The 25,263-nt window shown below is 41.4% G+C and overlaps 1 protein-coding gene across 2 annotated transcripts in view; it reads right to left on the bottom strand.

Annotated features, from left to right (window-relative positions):
• HPCAL1 (hippocalcin like 1) overlaps positions 1 to 9,840 on the bottom strand; it is an 83,759-nt gene extending 73,919 nt beyond the window's left edge. Inside the window, exon 1 of one of the 2 annotated variants that reach the window (XM_077782427.1) lies at positions 9,768 to 9,840. The gene's annotated coding sequence lies outside the window, so the exon portion shown is untranslated. Of the gene's footprint in view, positions 1 to 5,556; positions 5,645 to 9,767 lie in introns of those variants that run through there. The other variant, XM_021525417.3, reaches the window with a different exon arrangement.
• Between the last annotated feature and the right edge of the window lie 15,423 nt (positions 9,841 to 25,263).

The following is a 25,263-nucleotide window of genomic DNA, read 5'->3' as shown; positions in this document are numbered from 1 at the left end:
GGTGCTCTGCTGCAGGAGGTTGGTGGTATCGTGCAGGTGTCAGTCCACCACCCTCACTACAGGTTTGCAGCATGGAAGCAACAACCCTTTGCCTGATGCAATGCTGTGCCTGGCCCCCAGCTTCAGTGGGAGCCCCACCAGCCCACCCTGCCATAAAGCTCAGAAGCCTGTGAAGGTGGACCTCAAAGGTGTGTTTTGGTAGAAAAAAAATATTGCAACAATGATTTGTTTGCTTTTTGAATTAAAACTGTTGCGGCAAAAGAAGGGACTAAGGAAAATCCCCCAAGTCTAGGAGCTCATATTTACCTTCTTACCAGCTCTGCAGATACTTAATTTGAATGTTGCTTCATCTCCTGTCTCCCTCATGTATCATCACTAATTAAAGTACACACTCTGCATTTACCCAAAGGAGGATGTGGGAGGCAGAAGAGGCTCAATCTCATTTGCTGGTGCTGCTGTGTTGCCTCTGCAGGGAAACCAGGGTCCTGCTCAGAGCCTGGCAGCACAGACATTTCCCTTCACTGCTCTGTGTGATGGAAATTCCCAGTGTGAGAATGGCCTTTCCAGGGAAAAGGGTGCAATGAATGAAGGGGCTGCAACTGCCTGGGAAGATGAGGTGAACCTGTTGAGGGCAGGAGCAACACCTCCATGTGGACACATCTCCCCACACACCTACTCTGGGGACTGCTCAGACCTAGCTGAGCAAGCCAGAAGAGCTGTGCCAGTAGCAGCCCAATAGGTCTGTGATTTGATGCCTCAACCACCAAATATTCCTGCTAACTTCCTGCTCAAGTGAAATTCAAACAAAGCTTTATGCTTTATTTGGACACATCTTCCCCAGCCTGCATCCCAGAGACTCCTCTCACATGTTCCCAAGAACCCGGCCATCCCCAAACACACATCCACTCTCTCTCAGCAGCAAAATGAGATTGCTGACTTCTCCCCAGCTTCTGGTTCCAGGCTAGAACTCTGTGTCCTCCAGTCTCCACTGCATCCCAGCTGCACTTCACCCCCATCCCAGCCAAAATGTGGAGGTGGTTTTGGCAGTGCTCAGCTCTGCAGCCACACTGGTCCTCATGCTCACAGCAGCCCCACCTGCCCCGCAGTGCTACAGGTGCATCAACTTGTAACAGGAAAAGGGAGAGTTTAAAGCTGCAAAAAGCCAGGGAGGAAATACAGACACTTTCAGCCTCTGAGATTATCTATGCCTCAGAAGATTCAAGAAGATGGTGTCAGAGGAGAACGTGCTGAACTCAGCATGTTTGACATTTGGACAAAGTCCCTTGTCCCCATCTGAAGTTCTAGCGCATGCTCTGCTCTACATGAGTGAAATGCATCCATGTCCATAAAAGCTATGGAAAAGCACTGCTGAGAACTTCTACAGCTCTGAATAATTAATTCACAGAACTATAAAAAGCTACAAGGGAATGAAATTTAGAAAAATCTAGTTTTAGGATAATTATAGTTCAAACCAGGAGAGCACTTGGGCCCAAGACAGATGCATTAGTAGGACAACTGAGCATAGTGGATCAAATTCAGACTTGGCAGAATTGCATAGTCTTACAGACAGCTCCTCCTGGGGTGGGATCAGCCCAGGGAGAGAAAGCAGCCCCTACCAGATAACTTGATGGAGTAGAAATCTAAAATAACACCGTTTGGTAGGGAAGGCATAAAATAAAGGAGTACATTTGTTTCAGGTTAACATTCATGCCCCAGGTGTAAATACGGAGTGATATTTTCTGAAATATTTTGTTATATGCTAGTTTAACCTGTTTCCCTTCTACACTGCTTCCACTGCCATGTCTACTGTGTTACCAGTAGTTCATAAAATCCCCATTATTTTGCAGACCATATCACATATAGGCTTTTTTAAAAGCCCCAGATGCTGGAATTAATGTGTTGCTTGCAGACACAGACCTTCAATTTCCTAACCAGTTATAATTCCAATCCATATTTTTCATGGCAAGTTTGAAAACATTAACCCTGAGCCCTGAGTCATCAGCAAGCGAACACAGACATTTTCTTTCATTTTCCTAGGTTTAAAGCCAGTCATTACTGTGCCTAGTTAGATGTTGAATCTTTGGGACTGCCCATTTAACTCACTCCTCTCAGGTACGGAGTGGTGGGAGTTTTCTAGTTTATGTGCAAACACATGCAGCCAGGCTGTGTACTGGACATGTTTTCACTAAGTGCTGGAGAAGCCAGTGTTGGGTGACTGGTTTGTGCCAGACATGCAATCCCAGAGCCCTCAGCATCTCAGAGAGCTTCACAAGACTCTGCACAGGGTCCTGCAGACTAACTCTGCCTTTATTTGTTGTCTTTTGGTAAAAGAGCATATCCACAGAGAGCCAGGAGTTTATTGCTTTTTCTTAGTAACAGCAGCAGATCACCTGAGAATTCAGTTTTATGAAAGCCAGAAGTGGCAGGCTACTCACAGACCACCAAGGAGATTATCACTACTTCAGAGGAGCTGTTTTATTGTCCAGTGTCCTGTTTGGCACAGGACCAGGCACTTCCAGTCATACCTCCTGACTGAAGACACATGTGAATTGGCAGAGGGGTCTGTCCTGTGTCAGCTCCTGTTTCCACAAGCTCCCTGTTATGGCATTATTCCTTACCAGTACAAAGTTACTGAGCACTGCCAAAGCACATTATCAAACAAGAGCTCATTTTATAGTGGTGAACTTTGATTTTCCAGAGACTTCATTCATGAAGAGCATTGGTATCTTCCAAAGCAAAAGGCTCTCCTATATGCCACTGCCATTCAATGTGCACAAGAGGGGTATGTACTATAAGCAGATATCTTCTCCTTCATTTTCAAGTGCAGGAGTTATTTGACACAACATGAAGCAAATGGAGAGAGGAAGCAAGAATTACTGTATCAGCCAAAAATGCATCCAGCTCTGCTGTGGGGTTCCTGCTCCAAAGGGAACAAAATCCATTTTTCCGAAACTCAGCTTTTTAGGGCTCTAAAGTGGATGGCAGGTAAAGCACCATATATTTTTCCCTTGTGTCTGAAAACATTAGGGTCAATTAAAGGGAAGAGCATCTGCTGAGGGTTCAGATGATGGAGAAACAGAAAGTATGCCTGTAAGCTTATGGATAAAGCAAAGCAAGTGGGAGCTATGGGCAGGAAAAGGGCAGAATGACAATTCAAAACATAGATGTTCTAGTGTGGATATAGCAGGAGAAGAGCCCATACAATGGGAAATTACCCTTCCACACCAGACAGAGTGATGTGCTGTGTCTTGAGGAGTGGAGCTTGCAGAGAGCACAGCTGCCAAGCAGGGGCAGAAAACACCCCAGAAGCAGAGGCTGACTGAATAGGGGTTTAGCCTAAATATGTGAAGCCTGAAGGGAAACATAATCCTCCATCTACAAAAAATGTTGTAATAAATGGATGTCTACCATAAGAGGAGCAATGAGCTTGAATTAAAGCAAGAAAAAATTCAGAGCATGCATGGGGAAAAAAAAATCCTGCAGGTAAGAACAGCAGTTAGGGAGATTGAAATTCCCATCATCCTACATACAGGTCAGACAGGGGGTGGTTAGAAATGATGAAGTGGTACAACCTGCCTTGAGGCTGCAGAAAAAATTAAATGAGCCCTTGTGACTCTTTCTAGCCCTGTTTGTCTGTGATTTATCAGAGGATTCACAGCTGCAGTTTTCCACATTTTCACAGTTTAAAAATGTAATTCAACACTGCAGTGGAGATGCTGGTAGAAAGTGGAAGTCCTCTTATCTAAGCCCAGTGATACCTCAGCACTTTTAAAAAAAGCCCCCATGAAGTCACCAGCAGGCTTTGCTCTGGCATCCTCTGGACCCGAGAAGGTAATGCTCATAGCTTTTCTCTCCATTTGTGTGGAGCTGAAATATAAACAACAAATTACTGATGGTTCAAAATAAGAGCAGTGTTTCTGTTCAGCCTCCAGGTTGTTTAACCCTTCTTTCTTCCATCATTCTTTGTCAATCTCTTAAGTCTCTTCAAAGTCAAGATTAAAGAAAACCCCCTCAAATTCCTGTTCTGGAAGTGCCAATTCCAAGCTGTTCACTTTCATGAATTTGTTCTGCTTTTGCAGCAGAAATGATTCACAAATTGAGATTCATGTGGCCTTTTAATCTCCCAGAAACTATTATGTATATATTGGCTCAGTCTTAATTTCTTAATTTGCTTTTTTGGAGGCAAGCAGCCTCCTGCTGCTTAACAGCATGGTGGGTTACAGGGAAGGACAAAGCATCTCAAAAGGTGCTTCACCTCTTCACAGATACACACCTCAAAAAGACAAGTGAGAGTAGTCAGAGATGCAGCAGGGGAATCAAGCAAGGTATTTTCATCCTGAGGGTGAATAGTCCACCACTGGTCATGTTATCCAGGGAAGCAATGTTTTCTCTATCCTAGAGTTTAAAAATTCAGTGGAATGAGGGTATGAACAATATCACCTAATTTTTAAGTTGGTCATACTGTGATCATAGAGGGGACTAAGAGCTGGAGGATTGTTCTATGATGCCAACAGAATTAAATCAGAAATTTCCTAAGTGCCAGCAGAATTTCCCATATTTTTTCATACCTAGAACATACTTTCCCACTGTATTTACATTTACATTCCAATTATATTTACATTTACTTTCCCATTGTATTTTCTGATTAGGGCGTGTCTCCAGGCTGCCCCAGTCATACCCAGTGCCACCAAGCAGCTGGCCCAGGGCTTGCTGCTGAATCTGTTCCACACCACATCCCACCCCTCATCTCTCCTTGTCTCACTTCTGCTGGATTCTGTCTGGAGGCTTGTTAATAAGGACAAATACCTCATTTCCTTGCTTTTTTTCATGATAACAGAAAAGATACATATATCAATATGTTCTTTAAATTATAATTCAAAGAAAAATAAAATGAACTTCCTTTCTTTCATTGCTGTGCCACTGCAGCATGGGAGAGAACAATTTATGCCAACTCTTCTCACTTTGTTATAGCATTTGTTGGGGTTTTAGGGCCAAATGTCAGCCAGAGAAGACACACCATAGCAGTAATAGCTGTAGTCAGAACAATCTAAAAATGCACTTTGCAAATACTGAAAAGCATTCTCCCTAACTGAAAGAAGAAAAAAAAAGTGAAAATCACCAGTGTGTTACTCAGATCAAAATGAGCACGTATTTTTATGTAGGCTTTGCTTAAAACTGCACCAAAATGTTTTTTCTTTCACTGAATCTGCTGGATGTCTACCCATGATTACAGGTCACCAGGAAGGGCAGAAGCCATTTTGACTTTCAGAGCCTGGGTGATTTGGCAAAATAGGGCTATTAGGAGATGATTGTCTTGTAACCAAGCCAATTTTAGTGCAGCTCTGGAAGCTCTACACTGATGCAACCATGACATGGACCTAAGGAAACTACCCAGTCTTCTTGCAACACTTTTCTGCCTATTAGCTAGGCAACACAATTTTAGAAGTATTTTATTTCTTTGTATAGAGGTCAGATATTTAAAGCCAAGATGATGCTTAAAACCAGAACAGAGACTTCTTTTTTAAAGCACTAAAAATGTGAGCAAAATGAACATACCTTTACATCCTTCATTATAAAGGAATATGTAGGGCTGCCAGGACTTCCATCACCTCCATGGTGTGGCTCTCCTGAAAAGAGGGGTGCTTAGTTGTAGGTGGTGCTAAAAGAGCCTGTCTGGGTGCTTGCATAGGCAAAGGATGGACGAGACAATCGATCTGCTTGGATTTAAAAAGACAGATTTATGAGGAATAATTGCCTTCTAACTTGGCAGACAAGTGTACTGCCTTAAAGGGACTCACAGCTGTGTCCTGTTCTCATGGTTAACTAAGCTTAGAAAAAAAACATTTGATCTATTATTCCAGCCTTAATTCAACATAGCTGAGAACCTCCCAGGGTATTTCTATTTGAATTGCAGCAGGCTTTCCATTTTGATGTGTTGGCAGTGAGTATCTGTCACACTGATGGCATTTTCTACATGGAAAGTATCACCAACACTTACAGTAGACAGTAGCATATACATCACCCTAATGGCTGACTGTGTGCTGTAGGAAAAGCAGGATGGGCTACCTTAGACTATTAATGCAGGTTGCCTTGAGCAACATGAGTTCTGCAGCCAGAATCCCAGGTTTTCTACCATTTCTGAGCTAGATTGACACCTGGCATTTAGCTTCATTTAAAACTAAGCCACAAATTAAGTACATAACAAATAGATCAGGCAGCAGCACCACTCATGTTTATAACAACCTTCCAAACTTCATCTATCATTTCCTGCAACTCTGTGCAAAGATGTCTCTCTCACCTTTTAAAAAGACAGATATTTCATTTCTAAATTTCATATTTGCTCAGTACTTGAACACAGGTGGAAAATTCCTGCATAACCTTACCAGAGAAGAGGAGGCAAAATCCCCTGCAGGAGATCTTGAAAAGTGACCACAGAATTAAATGAGTAATACAAAACCAATGAGATTAGAAGAAGAAAGAAAAGTGAATTTCATCTCCAAACGGAAGCTTTTTTTCCTTCTCTCTTTTTTTCCTTCTCTCAACACAATGTTGCTTCATTAGGCCTATGTTGATGGTATCAACACTGAAACCAGCATTTATAGAAATACGATGCAGCCAGCAAGAGAAACAGTTGGCAAACCCTCTCAAGTGTTACCTATCTGCCCTGACTCAGACTCCAAAGTTCATAATTTGTGTTCTTTTATTTATATGAAGAACATGAGTAAAGTTGTAGAATCATATTTCCAAGGTAGATCATTAGTACTCAAAGAAAATGTCCCATGGAAACTGTCTTCAGGAAAGTGTTACTTAGGGATGAATTCTAAGTTCTCTGGGTATATTGAGCACATTACTTCTTCCCTGAAAATGTGTCCCGAGGCACGTTTCTCTAATGCAGACCTTTGCAAGGCAAGAAAAAGCCCACAGTGCTATGCACAATATCTGTAAGGCTCTGCTGGATTTAGAGGGATCAAGACACTGCCCAGGTCCACATTAGGCCAACTTCTCCTTTCACTCTGCAGGAATGAAACCCTGAGCTTGGTCTCAGCTGGGGGCTGAGACTGAAGGGGACAGGGCCAAGGAACTGCTTTGTTTTAGTCTCAGTCCAAGTACAGGTGAGGCAGCACTAAATATGAAATTTACATTAATATATCATTAACATTAAATTGTTACATTATGTGTTTTTGGTAAATCTAGTATTTGAGGGTTTTAAAAGTAAGACCCCAACACACTTCTTTGTATTGATATGGTGATCAAAAAGGACAGTTTAAGCCATCTCTACCAGAAAAGCATTGCCCTGGAGGGAAACTTTTCAGCCTTGCTTGAAATATCCCTTCACTTCCCTAAATGAGAGGCCATCCAAAGGTCTGTTTCATGACCTGCATATTCATTTTCTTCTGGCACTTACAAGACATGCATATACTAAATGCATGCAGATCTCAAACAAGGCTTGAGGAAAAATTTCCAAATGAGTAAATTCAATTAACTGAGCTTGCTCTTCCAAATTCATATTTTTAACAGTCTACAAACGATCATTCAGTGACCCATAGGATGGTTTGTATTACACCCCATCAAGGTGGTCAAAGTCAGGATGTAATTTGCAGCACAGGAGAGGTTCCTTCCCTGGAGGAATGTCATAACTGCACTCAAGAGAGGTCTGAGAGCCAACAGTCCCTCAGCTGCTGCTCTGGGGGTCTGCTGACACTGCTCAATGGTCTCCTGGCCCTACTTCCCCAACAAAGGTGCACCTGATCTCCCTGCAAGGTGAATCATCTTCTACAAAAGCCTCCTCAGTTGGATTTGAGAGCACTGATCTTGTATTGAAAATGTATTGCTCTTGCAAATGTTACCTCCAAAAAATACTTTGCAGAGATTCAAGGGTACTTCTTCAAACCAAGCCTGCATCAGTCACTTACAACTGAAATACTGCTGCTCACATCTCCCTGGCACTAAATGGAAGCACAAAACACTCCACACACACCCCCCATCCCAATCCTTCTTCCTTCATGTCTCAGCTACATCCCTCACTTTGCCAGCTTTTCACTTCTTCTCCCAGCCAAGGTATCATGCTGTCTGTGCTCCAGCTGCAGGACTGTCACTTTCCTGTGATCAATGCCCTGTGGCTACCCACTAATTTTAATACCTGCCTTCTCCTTTAATTATGTCTCTGCATCAACCCTGCTCAAATGCTGTCAACCCTTCACAGTCCTTTTCTCGAGGAGAAAAGCAGACCCTTAACCCAGATGGCAATAAGTGCTAGGGTTCAGCATGTATGGGGAATGGATCACTTCAGGTCTAGCACAGAAGCACACAGAGCTGTTTTCTGCTGTCAGGGTTAATACAAAAGGTATTAAATTCAGTATATCCTGTATCCTGTACTTCTCTCCTTAGAAGTGTCACGTACCCTGCAGTATGTGCTCTGCCAATCTGACCCAGTTCTCTTGATGAAGCTTGGAAAAGCAATTCATTCCTTAGCTGATATTATACAAGATATTAGAGTGTTCTGAAACATGTCTGCCAGCATTCTGATGGTATTGTTCAAATGCTATCACTAGAGACTAATATGCTTAATATGGCAGCAGTGTTCCTCTGTGGTGACTTGTCCCACACAGTGACTGAGGAGACCTTGTACTGAAATGTCTCAGTGCTTTTCTGGCTCACTCTGATGCACTAGCACTATAATCTCTTGTGCGTATGAGGCACTGAAATCACCTCTATGCTCCACCCCAAAGCAGTCCTTACCAAATTGGGCTGCTTCAATCTGTGAATCCCTTCAAACTCAGCTCATGGAGCTGACAGCAAACCCTTGCCTTCTATGTAGGAGGACATTCACATTTTATGTGAATTTAAAAATGTTGATATTATTTTCAGTCCATTTGCTGGGGAAGATTCTGAAGAAACTCACCCATCCTGAATTTGATCTTAGAAGGACATATGTTCCATTGATTACAACCCACCTGCCTCCCCACTGTCTTCTCTAGCTTCATATCCCAGCTCCTTACTCAGCTTTTTTGCCCTGCTCCTATTCCTACCATCCAGATTACCCTGTCTATCCCTACATCTGTTCTCCACTCACTAGTCTGTCTCCACCTGCTTTTCACAGCTTTGCCTTATGCATCCATATGCTTGAACTGCAAGGGTGGCATTCCTTCATCCTTGGCTCCAATGCCCAATTACAGAGGAAGAGTTCCTGAGATGATGTTGGGCTGGAGCCTTAAGTCCAGAGATGAAATCATCTGAGAACTTACCCTCAGCACCATATAGCTAAAGTGCAAGTGAAATAGTGAAGTTGTTTTTCAGAGGTTTATGTCTTGGCCAGATTTGAGGAGAGGGAAAACTGAAAACTGATCCAGTTGTAAATCAAACCCTCCTACTGAGCTTCATTTCCTGCTCCAAAATGAGGCACTGCAGTTCAGGCTAAAGAGCTCCAAGAATTCTGGCTTAAGGAAATTAAACTGGTTTGTGTCAGGCTTTTTCCAAATTTGATGGATCAAATTTGCTGAAGCTTGCAAAGTCACCAACCCCTGGGATAGGTAGTATAACATGTAATTAATTTGGATTCAATCTTATTTGACAAGGGAGAATCAACTGAAAACAGGAGTTGAGAATGGAAATTGTTTAGTAATTCTAAATTCACACAGCTGTGAGAATTTAAATGTTCTTCTCCTCCAAGAGTCTGGAAGCACAGAGAAAAGGTAATGAAATACAAGTTACTACTAATAATCTTCCTATTTAGTAAAATAAAAGATTAGATACTAAACAAGGTTTACCTCAAATGCCGTTAAATAAAGTCAAATTTTGGTGCCAGCAGTCATGTTTAGCCCCTTTAAAATGCCCAGTTACAGGTTCTGAAAGACAAAAAATGAAAGATTGAGTCAGAAGCTGATGGAAGCCCTTCAATGGTCATGTGTTACAGCTCCATGTGTTACATCCACAAAAGATGTTTTTCTGTATTACTGCACCATACTGCAGAACATAAAATTTTCAAGTAATTTGAGCCTTTCATGGCTATAGTTTACCCTCAATTAAAGGGGGTTCTCACCTCAAAGTAAAACTGACATTTGCTCTCATTTGTTGATGGCAATTACATGTTCACCCAGCATTCAACACAGCAGACACCCAAAAGTTGCCCTCTGAATGCTACAACAATATGAATCAACAATATCACTTCTCTGTCACAAGCACAGCTTTCCCCCAGCTCACTCTTTCCATATCCATGGTGCAGATAAAGGAGGTGCCATTAGTCCCTCTCCAGCAGCAGCAGGAGCTGCACTCTCTGACTCCATTCCCACCCCAGTCCCAGTGCCACAGGATGCTTTTCCCAACGCAGTCTTCTTTCACAGGTGCAGACAGAGACAATGGTCTCTGGACAAGGATGGGAGCTGGAGTCTTCCACTTAGTGAGTACCTGCAGCTCCTTTCCAGGGGAGGCTGGGGCATTGGCTTTTCTGGATTTGGGGATCTATTCTACCCATCCATCCACGGTAAATGGAGAAAACCCAATAACTCCAGGTTATGGATCTGCTGGACCTTTTTTCAGCTCCTTATGCAAACCTTTCTCCTTGAAGATCACAAGCTGCTCTTTGCACAACGCAATCCCTGGGCAGGCAGCTTCATCCCACCACCCTCATCCTCAGCCACACTCGCTTTCTCCAGCTGCTGTCACAGCCCTGGAGAGGACTCCAGCACTGCAGAGTCCCCTTTGCCACTCCGCCTTCACAACACCAGCCTTACTGACATCACTGTGGTTGAGGTGTTGCTGTCTCTGAAAATGAACCCTTGCAAACACCCACCTTCAAACAGGCAAGCAGGGTCAGCCATAGATGGCCTCCTGCAGACCCTCATGGAGTGATAAAACTCTCACAGTGTGACCACAATACCTCCATCTCACATTAGCCACATCTTCCACTGCACAAAATTTTAACACAGACAGAGAGCATCTTCAGTCATTTACCACAGAGAATGACACAAACTTCAAAGAGAAAATACAGCTGCAAGTTTCAGTAACTCAGAAGAAAATATGCTCTTTCAAGACTCATACATATATCTTCTCACATTATGTAAAATTAATTTCCGTATCAGACAAAGCCAAAGAATTATTAGGATGAAAGGTCACTTAAAATGATCTGTGTTACTGATTTTATCAGCCACTACTTACAGCTTTAAAAAAGTCAATGCCATCTAATAGTGTCCATATTTCATCTCTTGAGAAATCTAATACTCTCATAAAGGAAGCAATATCAGACTGCATAGTCAGTCTTATGTGGAAATACAATTCTGAGAAACAATAAGAGAAAAAATATCATGGAACCTAGATAATATGCTGCATTTATACACAGAAGGGGAGAAGAGGAAAGAGACAAGAAACAAAATTATTGTGATGAATAGTGAGAACATCTTGCAAATAATGCAGATGCCAACATAAGATATCCTTTATTTCTGGAGCTGGTAATGAAAGAGATGAAGATTACTGCAATGTCACGCCGATACTATGAGAGCACTGTCAATCCTGTCAATAATCCCAGTTACAGGGCAGCATGTGTATGCAGAAGGTATCAGTTTCTGAAATTCAGGAGTGCAACAGTAGATGTCCCATATTAACGTCTCTTCTTCCCAAATTTTATGTTGTGTGACTCCACCCATAGGCTGCTGTTGACCCTATGATAGCATCCAGATGCCCTGGCTTGGGGTCCTGTTGTGTGAGAAGCTGCAGTTTCAGCTGGCAAAGGCTGTGGCTGCTCCCAGCAGCTACCAACACATGGGAGAAAAGCAGCAGAGACACAGAGTGCCTAGGCAGCAGGAGAATCCTGAAAAAGGAGTATGTCTTTTCTTCATTCAAGCATGCTCATAAATGTAAGCACAAGGAAACCTAACTAGATTTATCTAATAGCAATGAAAATCTCTCTCCAAGGGATAATCTTACTTCTCAGTTGGCAGCATTTGTGGCAGAGCTTGCTTACTCCCTCACCTAGTCCAAGGCACAACCATGTTCACTTCCATGAACTGTGTCAAGTGGCAACAAAAGCAGAGTAAAAGAGGTGCTTCTGCCTCCTGTCAGAAGGAATGCAACTATGACACATCAAGGCATCATACATGGAAAGACGGAGCATGTTTCTGCACTATGACACGTGAGCTCAGTGCTGGGCACCAAGTTGCCTCAGTTACTGGCTCCCAGCTGCTGTGGCAGATTGTCTCCTTTGATGTGAACACAGACACCTGAGGCCTTTTCTCACCCTTGCAAAGCACTTCACCTTGTCATCCCCAAGGGCCAAGCCACGTGAAGTGTGGCCAGCCTGGTCCCTTTGCTAGCAGCTGCCAGGGCTGGGAGAGCTGGGCAGGGGAAGTGCTTCCAGCAGTGCTCCTGCCACAGCTGTGATTCCACCTGTCCCCACTCATTCACACTCCTCGTGCACTTGCAATTATCCAGTTATCCCTTCCTGCTGCCTGCTGGGTGCTGACCCCAGGGATGGGCATGGTCCTTTCTGAACTGCTCCAGGACATCCCGTGACGGGCAGAACCTGCACAGAAGTCTAGTCCTTACCTCTTATTTTATCTCATGCCATTACTTATTCCTGTTTTGCATTAAGAGGTATTTTTTTTTTCTCCTCCTCATTTAATATTTTTTTTTAAAATCAGCTTTGTCAGTGTTGTGCTGCCTGAACTATTGCAGGAGCACTGCATTAACTCGGGGGGCAACGCTACCAACGCAAGGCTTTGAAGCTGGTAACAGCATTACAGGTATTTTGCTTTGGCAAGTTCAGCACATGAGAGTTCAGCATTAAACACCCTTCCTTTACATTGTTGCTCTAGTCACATTTTCTTTGCTTAAAAGGTGGGGTATTTTTTGGTTTTACATGTTTCATCTGCTTTTCAAGAGAAGTTCCATCTCCTTGATCTGGTCTATCCACAAAAATACCACAGTCAAAAGAAACCTGCCTGATTGTACTACATCACTGATCTGGGGTAAGAACATCTGCTCTCAAATTCTGCCACAAATTAGCAACTGAGATACTATCTCCCTAATCATCAGTCTCTTTTATTTTGCTTTAAAGAGCTATATGTGACAAAAACAAGTCAGCTGACTCCCTGAAACTTTTAAAGAATTATCTACATATGCATCTTATGATCAAATCTAATGTGCCTTATCTGAATGTTTACCACAATGCCTTTTTATCCCAACTTAAGTCTAGTTAAGAATGTTATTCACAATTGTTATTTAAATAGGAATCCACTCCTAGAATTACCTGTCTTATCAGGACTTCTGTTCAGTGGATGAATTTCATGGTCTTGCAGAATTAGGCCTTACACTATCATAATTATGTGCAGAAATTACATGACCTTGTTTTGTATTTCCCTGACATTAAATTTTGTGTTTCCCATTAGCTCCAGATTTTTATCTGATAGCACAGTGATAATTTCTTCCTGAACAGCAAATATAGTGTACTTGGCAATTACAGACTCAAAAAAGAAGCAATTATTTTGCTTACGACGCTTTATGAATTAAGTTCACAAAGGCTGAGACAGAGGCGTCATCTATTCTCCATATAATTTGATATTTGCATGTTGATTGAATCCTCCTCCAGGAAGGCCACCCTGTTTAGCTCATCAGAGAAGAAGCAAGAAAGCTAATTGATATTTCAAAGGGGGTAGATGAAAAAGGACAGCCATTACCAAAACCAACAATTACCAACATGAACAATTGCCACGTTTCTTTTCCATTAGAGGTAAAACACACATGTGCATAAACAAGGCCAGGCCTTTTCAGTGGCCCTCCTTTGCAGTCAATGGGTTTATGTTCTGGTTTATGCTCTGGCTAGGAATCAGATCAGTGAGGAAAGAGTCCAGCAGGGGCCTATGGAAATTAAGGAAGCTTTTAGTGCCAGACCTCACCCAGCAGAATCAGTGGCATTTGATGGCCATTTGCATGCCGCTACAAAGGTCCCTAAAAATCAAAACTTGCCCAAATTCAGGGTGTCAGAGGCATTACCAAGAAGGAAATACCTGGTTTGTTCCAAATCAGGGGACCTCTGTTATCAATGTCTAAGTTTAGCTGGAATAGCTGCTAAATTGCATCAAGATTGCATCAAGCCAGAATATGCTCAAGTACCCAGGCATTTGCCTTTATTTTAACCTATTGCCATAAACCAATATTGTGTGTGACTCTCTAGCTCTAGTGGTATCTTGCTCAGGGTCTTGGAAGAAAGATTACAAGATTAGGACACCTACAGTGACAGCAGCTCTCTCTGGAAGGGTGGACTCTGACCACCTGCAATTTTCATTGGTTTCAATAGGTTCCTGCAGGTGCAGATTGAAACAAATTAGTTTTATTAATATCTTGCAAAAGTTACTTAAATTTAAAAAACAAATCATTCTTATTTTCTAGCATTCACCAAGACACAACATTTTAAAACTTAATAAAAGATTGAGATATGTGAGGTACTATCTGTGGACTGGTAGATAAACCTTATCTGTATGTCTGTCTTGCAAATTTTTATTGTAGCTCATAATTTCCAGTTTTAAAATATAAGTTGACAATTTGTTATTTGCATGTGGCTTTTTCCCTAGGTAATTTGGATCAGGTTTTTTGTCTAAAAATACAGATACAAAGCACAATAGCAACTTAAAAAACATGCAACAATTATTTTGGTTGTATACTCCTTAAATCCTTAATGAGACATGATTACTATTGAAAATATTTCTTATTTATTAACTTAGGCATTTTCTATGGTTAATTAACTGAACTGACCATCAGTAACCACAGGGTCAGTCAAGACATTGAAACCATTACAACTGCTCTCCTCACATCCCACTTCTATGAGAATGCAAAAAATACACATTCATTTTTTCCTAAAAGCTGAAACAGTTTTCCAGCTTTCAGTTAATTTGGCTTTGAGCTTAACCACATAAACTTGCTAAAAAAAAAAAAAAACCACTGCTGAATTCCTGCTGAGATGAAATAGCTGTAAAACTGTCTTATTTTGACAAAAAATACCCCTCGTTTTAGATGCTTGTGAGGTGGTTTTTATGAGCTTTATTATCTTACTTTTCCTAGCTCTGAAAATAAGCAATGTCATTCTTAAATAGTCTATTTCATTTATATCAACTTAAATTCTCAACTATTATAACAAGTTCTGCCCAATATACTTTTCATAATTTCATATATCAAAACATGTTATTTGTTTCATTATTTACTTCTTTTAAAATCTAGTTTAAATAAATATCTTCTGTTTTTTAAAACAATGTACTTTTCTATCATATCAAATTAAATTCAATGTGGATAAAGAGACAAGAGAGAACAGCTCTTGCTTTACTTCCATGAGAGTGGTTTCTGAACAATCCATTACTACTCAGGAAAAGGATGCTGAAGTTATATTAGATGTAAGAGATTGAATAATGATATCAAAAAATGTTGCTGCTGACACAGAGTTTAGGAAAAAAAAATTTTGTAGAATTTCAGAAGGACCTCACTGAGCAGTACTTGAGTAGCAAGCTGGTAGGTAATTAATGAAAAATACATTGTGACACACATGGAAAAAATCTAATCCTGCCTAAAATAAATTTGATATTATTTTTTCCATACTGTTAATAGATGAGATAGTTTTGAAAAATTCAGCACAGTTGCAGTTAGAAATAGTGATAATAAAAATAAGGAGAGAAGCAAAGAACAGTAAAGAAATTGCCCTTGTGGTGCTGGGGCCATGCAGTGAACATCTCCAGGTCACGGTGTGTGGACTGATGAGCTGGGAGGGACACAGGGCAGGGCAGCGAAGGTTCAAGGCACTGGTCATCTTCAGAGGCACCACAGAGAGCTCCAGGATCCAGGTGGGACAGAGAAGACAAGCAGAATGATAATTTCTCAGCCTGTCTCCTATCAGTTTTATTTAATGCTCTCCCGCTGGTCAAAATTTTGAGAGTGCAGAAAATACCTGATTACACAACATCTCTAGAGCTCCTTGCCACAGGTTACAAAAAGCTTGTGGGTACAGAAAACAGCATTACACAAATCTGGAGGAGGACAGGAGCCCACTGAAGAGTATCAACCTGGAGAAATACCACCTGTGCCTCTCAACAGATGGGAGGTGCAGATGGAAAGAAGGTGTGAACATGTTACCACACACTCACTCCCTTGCTTCACTCTTCTATGACTTTGAAAATAACCATTTCAAAGTTTCTGGGAAGGGCTGGATCATCACCTAGGCAGGTTTATGCACTTGAGCAATTCCTTGTGCCTGAAGCTGTAACCTATATTGTACTGTTATTTTTCATGTTTTACCAAGCAATTCCATTCTCTAAGTATGATACTGGCATCATGCAGATACTGGTGACATCTCAGAAATTAAATAAGAAACACTTCTAATGGAGAAGCAAGCAATATTTACTTTTCATTTCTATTTAATATGTTTAATTCTGATATTGCAGATAACAAAATCTGTGAAGGTGCTTAAGCATTTGCAATTGCTGAATGATTTCAGAAAGTAATTAGAAAACTGAATATATTAGTCTGATTGCTGCAATAGGAAGAAAAGATTCAGTCATAAATGATTCAAATATTCTTGACCACTGCCTGCCTCCCTCACACAAAACACATTTTAGTATCTCCACGGATCAGAAAATAACCCTGATACTCAGCATCCAAATGGGATCTCCAGCTTGATTGGAACTCTACCCACATATGGTATTTACATTTCCAAACTGACAGCAATTTAGAAGGAACTTAAAACAGCAGAAACCCAACACTGCCTTTCACCTTCCCAGGCATTAATTTTAACCAAATGGACAACAGTACCTAAGAAGAGCTTTTAGCCATAGGAACATTACACAGCAATATTGCCATGGGTTTGCATCTTTAAATTAGTGAGCTATTTCTACACCTCACCACAACAAGCTCTGGGACACTTTGCTGCTTAAGGATTTGCAGAGGTGTAAGTGCAGCTGGAGACACAAGAAGGTCTTTCATATCTAGGTCTCATTTCTAAAGAATATGATAACCTAGTCTTGACTGACAAAAGTGTTTTCATCCAGCCTCTTGGGATAGTGTGGCCAGCAGCAGCCCTGGCTGTCTCCAGCCACAGTGGAGGAGGGCTGGGAAGCCTGCCAAAGCCTGCAGCTGTTCACTGGATGTGACAGAAGGGCATGATGAGCAGAGGGCAGCTAAAGATGGCAAAGAGAGAGGGTAAGGGACAAAAAGGAGTGCCCCAGTCTCTCAATTTTTTCTTGTTCAACAGCTCATTCACAATGTTAACGACATCACCAGGCTCATGTTTAGCCCTTTGTTTCATCAGTTCTTAAGCACGTGGTGTAGAGAGGCAGAGCCACGTTTCCTGCAGTCCATCTTCTGCCAGTGCATTGCACCACCCTGCACAACCCAAGCATTCAGTGACAGCTCAGCTTCACGTCTTACTTTCTTCAAGACTTGTGCTAAGAGCATCTGCCAGGAACAAAACCAGTGTTTATCCAGCAGGTTTCAAGAGCCAAAAGGTTCCTGATTTAAATCTTCCCAAGCATTTCCCTCCCCACAAAATTAGTGTTTTGCTGTCAGGGAAACAGACACTGAGCACTGATCTCTGCACTTTGGTCTGAAAAACCTCAAACCAATTCATATGAACTAGACTGTCCACCACTGGACACAGTTCAAATGTTAATTATGTGGGGGTTGATAGATGGGAAGAAAAATATTTCCTCCCCCTTCTTTGCCATGACCTTGCTTTCCTGGCAGTTTGGGAAAGGGGGCCTGGGACAGCTGGGATATGAGGGAGCCCCCAAGGAGAGCAGGAAAGGGGTGCTCATTACACACCCAGTCCCAGAACAGAAGTCAAACAGCTGAATGACACCTGTGAAAGCTTCAGAGCAGCCAGATTGAGGAGGGATTTCCCAGGTAGCCCAGGAAAGACTTGTTCAGAGAAGCCTTTGCATGAAACCAGATGGCCCTAAAGAATCCCTGTCTGTGGGACCGTGCCATGAGAGCTGACCCAAACATGCAAACAGATAACCCCAGCCCAGGGAAACTGCTTCCTAGCTCCAGACCAACACAATGCCCCCTAAAATTTCTTAGTTAAATGTAGATGGCAGAATCCATCAAACCAAGCCCTTAACCAGACAAAGGTCATTTATCTCCAAAGAGTACTGTGCACATACTGTAGTGAAAACAGATGCTATTTACATTATTATTAAAATCCTAATCACTGTAGAAACAAGACCCTTGTCCAGAAGCCTACAGTATCTTTCCTGTTGCCAGTGAAATATTCCCACCTTTGAAAGAATTTCAAGCAGCCACGATCAACCCCACCACCAGCCATGGCTGAGAATGGATGTTTGGGAACCATCTTCAAACCTGGCTGAAAACCAGCATGGGGTGCAGTGGAGCCAGTGGATTTGACTGCTCTTCATCTTGCAGAATTGGACTTCCACTGACAGCGTATTTGATAGATTGCCAACAAAAGTGGAATCATCCCAGTGAATGATGATCTCTGTATATCATTTGAATTCCAAAAGGCCTGCCTCTTCCCAATAATTACAGTCAGCAACAGGATAGTAGCTATGAAATATTGAATGATTACAAATAATATTCTGATTCACAAAATATCTTTCATCCAAAAGATATAATATATAATATATAATATATAATATATAATATATAATATATCATATATCATATATCATATATCATATATCATATATCATATATCATATATCATATATCATGTATAATATAATTGATTTGATATGATATGATATGATATGATATGATATGATAAGATAATTTTATATAAACATATATTATATATCATTATAATTAAAATATCCATGAAATTATAGTCTAGCCTTGGTTTGCTCCCCACTTTGAATCCCCAATGAAGTTCTTGAAGGAAATAGTGCTCCACAACCTTCGTTTACTATTCTTGCCAAAATTCCACTAATAATTAATAATATTACTGTAACAGTGTCCTATTATACAAATTATTTCACATGCACAGAAGAACACACTTGCCAGCTATGGAATAGGAAGCAAAGGATCCACATCTCATAAACAGAGAAAATTTAGATCCAAATGCTTAAGTCACACTGAGGTTAACCAGAAATTATCACTACAAGTGGAGTCAGGCTCATAAAATTATCTTTAGTGATATAGACCTACCTGACTTAGAAAAAAACTCTGTGTCAAAGATAGGAACTGAAATCTCTGATTTAAGTCCCAGATTTTAAGGACTTGGCAGCACAAGTCCACAGCATAAGAGGTACTTGGTGCTTATTTGACCAGAAATGTTCACCCTTTCCTTCCTGGGGTAGAAGCTCCAGCTCTAAGCTCTAGTCCCTGATGATCCCATCTGCTGCTAGAGCAGCCAAGCCCAGGGGCTTTAACCATGTCATAGAAGCAGAAGGGACACACAGGAGCTGGCCCAGGTTGACCATTCATCCCAAAGGCAGTCCTAGGGATCAAGCCAACACAACCTGGCTTTCTAAGTAACACAAGGAATCTGTTGCTTATGTGGAGAATAAAAATTTGGAAAAAAAATTGTTTCCACTGAGATTATTTTTGTATCCCAAGTCTCAAAGACAAGCCCTGTCACTTTGCAAGAATGGAGATTAAATCAAAACAGAAAGATAAAGAATTCAACATGTACAAGCTGGGGTAGGGTGTAAAGAGACCTTCAGGGAGGCACAAGAGCTGGAGAACTTTGGGAAGGCCTGTAAGATTTTCAGTATGGAATGTCACAGGACCACCACTGGAGGACTCTCACTGGACATGGGAAAAACCATGTTACAATGACTGGCAGTGCTTTAGTGGGAGCAGTGCACACATGAATTGCACTGTATATATGAAAAGATATTGCCAGGATTTAGCTATGTTGGGAAGAAATGAGGGAAAACCTGGGTAATTTTCATTAATTTGGGGATCTTCTATCTCTCATTATACCAATGCATGCACTAGTAAACCATTCACTGTGAATAAAACTTTTTCATTCAAATTAAAAATAAAAAAATCTTGTAAAGCTTCCATAGTTTGCTATATAAGAACCTGCCTATTTTGTGATCCTCTTCATTTTAGCAAGTGCTGAATTCAAGAGTTATGGTGATGTAGAAACCTTAACCAGTTTAATCTTCCTGTGAATCGGAGGATCTTTGATACAGCATGTCTACATTAAGAAGACTGTTATTATATTTTGCCTCTCAGCTTAATTAAAGTCTCTTTTTATGAAATGCTGCATTTGTAACTCCTTTCCCCTTTCTGAAATGAGCCATCTTGTCTGGTACAGTAATTACAACATCATTGAATCTGTATTCATAGGCTGTTTTTAAAATAGCTCCCATTTCTGAATAAAGACTAAAGATGTTGGTGGGTAGAAATGCTGATAAGATGCATCTCTGTGGCTACAATCAGTCATGGATCACACAGCACACCCCTTAACAGGAACAGAAATTGTAAGCCACCAAAGGATGACAGCCCCAAAGTTTGCATTAGAGCAACACTGCCCTCAGCCCTGCCAAGTAACCACCATCCCCAGAAGCTCAATAGGATACAGGCAACCACTTTTTTCCAGCTGGAAGTTATAGTTAAAATCCATCAATTCAAGCTGGAATCGAATGAGCTGCATTGGTGAGACCCTCCAGGGCCAAGCACCCATGCCAGCTCTGCAGCTGACTGATAGCACAACTACAAGTGACTTACTTCATCTCCTTGTTCAAGAATTTCCTCTCCAGTATTTGCTTAACACTTCATTATATGAGGAAACTGAAGACATTTTCTTGTGGAAGAGAGTGAACTAGTTTTCCAAAACCTGTAAGCTACACCCACAAACAAATGTTGACGTTAAGAAGGCATTATGCCTTTAAAATGTCTGGAATCTGAAGATTTCCATTTCAGTATTTTAGGGAATTTATTAAAGGAAAAATTAGTTTAAAAAAGAGAAGCACATTTTAGGTGAAAACTTTTGACCCAGTTCTTCTCTAAGAAAATTTGAATTGGTTTTCTTCATCAGTTTCTCAAGTTTAGACAGATTACAAAAAAAAAACAAACCCTCAGGATTTCAAAGACACCAACAGAACACATTACAAAAACTTTAATGTAAAGAAGCAAGAATTCATCTGACATAAATCTGCAGCCGTCATATTCAACTGATGAGGATGGAAAAAATGATCAATGCTTAGAGAAATTTTTTAAAAAATAATTTCAGATTCTCCAACCAAATAGTTGAGGAAGAACATTTATTCCTTTTCTGCAAACACTTTTGTTTGCCTGCAGTAACTGAATCAAAACCTTTAATTGGCTCAGCATTATCAGGCCTTTAACAGAAAGCTAACTGCTCACCCCTCAGCCACAGCTACATACACATACACGGAAGACTTTTCATCTTCTTTCATGCAGTATTGCAAGTAAGGAGGGTAGAAATGCCTGGCATTTCAACTCTGCCATCTCAGATCAGCACCAGAATGTAACATCACCCCAGTAAGGAAAGAGAAAGGAACATTTATAACAGAATCCCACTGTCAAAATTGAAACAGGAGTCACCTCAAGCCATGAACTGTTTGTCATGGTTTCCAATTATAATTTTAATTATTCCTCCACATTTCTTTTCCATATTTCCAAGACTGCAACTGCTCTATTCTTGAGGAACAATGTTTTCAAAAGGAGCCCAGATGACCACAGTAATCACTCATATACAGGAATGTCAGCTCAGATTTGTACAAGAATGCCAACTTACATTAAGTGCAGTACATTTAAGAGCTGAAATCCTGCTGAAGATGGCAAAACAAGGAACTTTACTGAGCAGGATGTGGTACCAGAAGTTTTTAGTAATACGTGGAAATGGATATTCAGCAAAAGCAATGGAGAAAGCCCAAAATGTGGTGTTCCTCTGGGAGATTTTGTTTCCCTTTCTTTCCTCATTATTAAATGGTTCAGGGAAGACCCTAAACAGGTCTTTCACAAAATACCCTTCATACAGACCTAAGTAGAATCTTGTCCACTCAGCTGACAACCTGCATCTTCAATAGGTAATCCTTTTTGCTCTGCACTGTATATGCAGTGGTCAGGAGTGCAAAAGCCACTGTCAGTGTGCAGAACAAGTTGAGATGTTTTAGGATATATTGTTTTTGGCATGGGAAAACAACGTGGAAGGACCTAGAGGGAAAAAATCTCTCCATAATGCTGCAGCATGCTGCCTGGTACATGAAAACTTGGACATTGGAATATAATTTTCTGAAACACAAAGATGAAATATGCAAATTTGGCCCAAGTTTTTAGAAATTCTGTTCATTCTGGCCAACTTCCACTTGGTGTACCTCAATAAACGATGAGAAAAGTCCCCAGATTCCCAGTGACAGAGCATAATGACCACAGGGTACCCATGCAGAATGTGTACACTAGGAAGAGAATTTTCACCAAGGCACAATGAAACCATTCCTTCTCCCAGCTCAAAGCAGCCGTGCTCTGCTGCTGTGCACTTTTATGCTATTGCTAAGTGGCATGTGGAGTGAAACCCTGCAGTGGCAAAGTGCTGGTTCACCACAAAACAGTATAAACTAAAAGGTGGATCTCAAAACCAATAGGAGAGTGTCGACGCTGAGACTTTGTTTCATGTGCAAAATAAGATTGTATGTAGCAAGTATCAACTTTCAGGTAAGATGTCAGCCAATATTTTCCTTGTGGTCCATGTCCTTGCAGGGCAGATGATTCAAGGAATGGAATACCTCTCCTATAAAGAAAGGCTGAAAGAGCTGTGATTTTTCAGCCTGAAGAGAAGGTCCTGGTGTGACCTTATTGCAGCCTTCCAGAACCCAAAGGGGACCTACAAGAGAATTGGAGGTCTTTTTACAAGGGCATGCAGTGATAGGACAAGGGGGAATGGTTTCAGATTGAAAGAGAGTAGGTTTAGGTTGGATTTTGGGAAGAAATTCTTTACTGTGAAGGTGATGAGGCAGTGAAACAGGTTGCTCAGAAAAGTTGTGGATGCCAGTTCCTGGACGAGTTCAACACCAGGCTGGATGGGGCTTACAGCAACCTGGTCTAGTGAAAGGTGTCCTTGTCCATGGTAGGGGGATTGTAAATGGGTGATCTTCCAATCCATGTTGTTCTGTGTTTCTGTGGTTCTATCCCAGCCTCTGGGCTAAATGTAGGTCTCCTCATCAAGGCTCTTAGTTTGCAGTGTGTCCTGTGCAGTCCCTCCGAGCCCTAAGAAGTCTCTCTTCTCTAAATCCAGTTGGAAGCGTGCTTATCTCAGTAGTTGCCTGGTCTCTTTGGCCACTCCTGGCTCTCTGTGAGCTTTCAGCAGCCACAAGAAGGCAGCCAGGGTGGGTATTCCTGGTGCCTGGCTTTTCCCTGCTGACAGCACACAGAATTGAGCACATGAAGATAGAAACCAAAGAGCACCTGCATATTCCCCTGCCTGTAGCCAAGCTCTCAGGAACAGCAAGCCAGCTCTCCCTGCCTGCCATCTGACAACAAAAATGCTTTTTAGACAGGTTTCTATGGGAACAAAGCTTAATGCTTCCACACATTCTTCTTGTCTTCTTCTAATAACTTCTGAACCCTTTGGCTCATCCCAGACAGAAGTTGTCAGGAGAAGAGAAAAAATGCAGAGATATTCTAGTTCCTCAAGTATTATAAGCACAAGGGCTGAGCAAGTAGTGGAGAGAGAAAACATGCTGTAAATGCCTTGACAAATGGAAAAGCTGTAGTCCAAGCCACAGCTCAATGCCAGCAACATGAGCCTTTTTATGAGGCCCCTCTGTTCCCTAAGGATAAGACACCCACTGGGCCAGGGCGTGACTGGCAGACAAGCACACTGGACATGAGGCTTCATCCGTACCTGTGCACACAAAATCACTTGTTCCTTCTTATCATCCAGCAGGCAGAAATATAAATAGTACTTGATTCTGGAAATCCTGAGGGATGAAAGATCAGTCTGATTGTCACATACTGCTGGACAGAGTTTCTCCTCTGTTTTTAACTCCTGCTTTTCCTCAAGAGTTTTATCCAAATTTTTGAATTCTGTTTTCTGTATCAGTATCAACATTTGCAAGCAAACTTGCATACATGCATGCTTTCTTTTGCTATAGTTATATGACCAAATGGTTAAAACTGGTAAAATGGGGATGAAAATCTGTATGTTGCTCCTGTTCCTATATTGTAAACCTAGCACCAGCTGATTTGGAAATTTTACCATAGTCTGTAATGGGCTTAGAATTGCAGTTCTGCTGTATAAGGTTCAGCAGTATTCAAAGTTACTGCTTTGGAAATTGCAGAATTTAATCCCAAATGAAATAAATGTCATTACAAACTGCTGTAGAAATAAATTTGACTTCACACAAAGGTTTCTAATTTTACCAACAGATAGTCTTATTTTCAGGTGAATGAGCCATGTTATAAAGAAAATGGAAAATCATACTGAGGGCTTTTTTAAACTGTGTTGTTCACCTGGGGATGCTACAAAGGAATAAGGACAGGGTGTAAGTGGTGTTTTCCCCTATGGCAGGTTCACAGCTGACAGAACAACTAGAGCGTAACTGAACAAAGGCATAAAAGATGCTCTAGGACCACTAACTATTCTGCCTGTCAATATTTTAGTGTGTTTGAAATGGAGGATCTTTTCTACACGAAGAGAAAAAATTACCAGCTTGCCAAGCTAAAACATTTGAGGCTTGACTGTCCTGTGAACTCCTCTTGTGCTGGCTGAATGAAAGCACCCAGAGCACCAGACCCCCAGAGGTGCCCAGAGCCACAGAAATTGCAGCAGGGACTGCCTGCAGCCCTCCATTAGCAGCCTCAGGCATAAAGACTTGCCTTTGGCTAGCAAGAGCCTAAACTGATGGCTCGTATTTTGCAGTGCTTCACTTTTTGACTGCTGTTTGCACCATATGAGTTTTTGTACCAGGGCACTGCTGCCGAAGCCCACGTGCCACAATTCATGTTTTCATCTCACGTGTTTCTCACGTGCCATAATTCACTCCTTCTCCTGCGCCCTCCCAAGAAATTGTGTTAAGTCCTGTTGTGTATCTTGCTAAACTGTGGCATCCCAGTCAGGGAAGGCTTTTATTCTTGAGCCCTGATTGCAACAATAACAGGGATACAAGCAGTGCACAGCAAAAACAAAGACCCCAAAAGGTTCTCACACATTCAATCATAAGAAACAAAACCCAGTCTTTCCTTGTAAATTTTGCTATAGCATTGTTACACTAGGTCACAGACGTTGGTCTCCTCCTGGCATTCTTTCTTCCCACAGTTCACATACAAACGATTCACTGAGGTCTGGAGAAATCAGCACAACAT

This window comes from Lonchura striata, chromosome 3, assembly GCF_046129695.1.
Source record: "Lonchura striata isolate bLonStr1 chromosome 3, bLonStr1.mat, whole genome shotgun sequence".
NCBI classification, from domain to species: domain Eukaryota; kingdom Metazoa; phylum Chordata; class Aves; order Passeriformes; family Estrildidae; genus Lonchura; species Lonchura striata.
The sequence above is the reverse complement of the archived record's forward strand: the minus strand, read 5'-3'. Positions and strand labels throughout refer to the sequence as shown.